Source organism: Mastomys coucha, chromosome X, assembly GCF_008632895.1.
Source record: "Mastomys coucha isolate ucsf_1 chromosome X, UCSF_Mcou_1, whole genome shotgun sequence".
Lineage (NCBI taxonomy): Eukaryota > Metazoa > Chordata > Mammalia > Rodentia > Muridae > Mastomys > Mastomys coucha.
The window spans coordinates 147,540,883-147,541,561 of NC_045030.1; positions in this window are offsets into that span (position 1 = coordinate 147,540,883).

Genomic DNA, 679 nt, shown 5'->3' on the forward strand with positions numbered 1-679 from the left:
CAGGTTGTCACAGGAATACCCCACTATGCTGGTGCCAATTTGTCTTAGTCAGGGTTTCTATTCCTGCAAAAATATCATGACCAAGAAGTTAAGGAAGAAAGAGTTTATTCAACTTATACTTCCATGTTGCTGTTTATCACCATAGGAAGTCAGGACTGGAACTCAAGCAGGTCAGGAAACAGGAGCTGATGCAGAGGCCATGGAGGGATGTTCTTTACTGGCTTGACTCTCCTGGCTTGCTCAGCCTGCTCTCTTATAGAACTCAAGACTTCCAGCCCAGGGATGGCATCACCCACAAGGGGCCCTACCCCCTTGATCACTAATTGAGAAACTGCCCCACAGCTGGATCTCATGGAGGCACTTCCCCAAATGAAACTCCCTTTTCTGTGATAACTCCAGCCTGTTTCAAGTTGGCATAGAAAACCAGCCAGTACTCAGGTCTAGCACCATATGTTTAGGATGTGCATGGAGGTTGCCTGGTGTGTTCTTAAATCATTACCTGTGAGGAGAACATCTATACTCCCTTGTTTATTTCCAGGAATGCAGCTCCTGAAATTGCTCCCCATGAGTTTTCCAAAATCAAATCCTGTCTTCCCATTTGCCACACTCCAGGGTCTTTCTCTGGACACACAGATATCAGACTGGATTTGTGATGAACTTCATGAGGATCTCACAACCC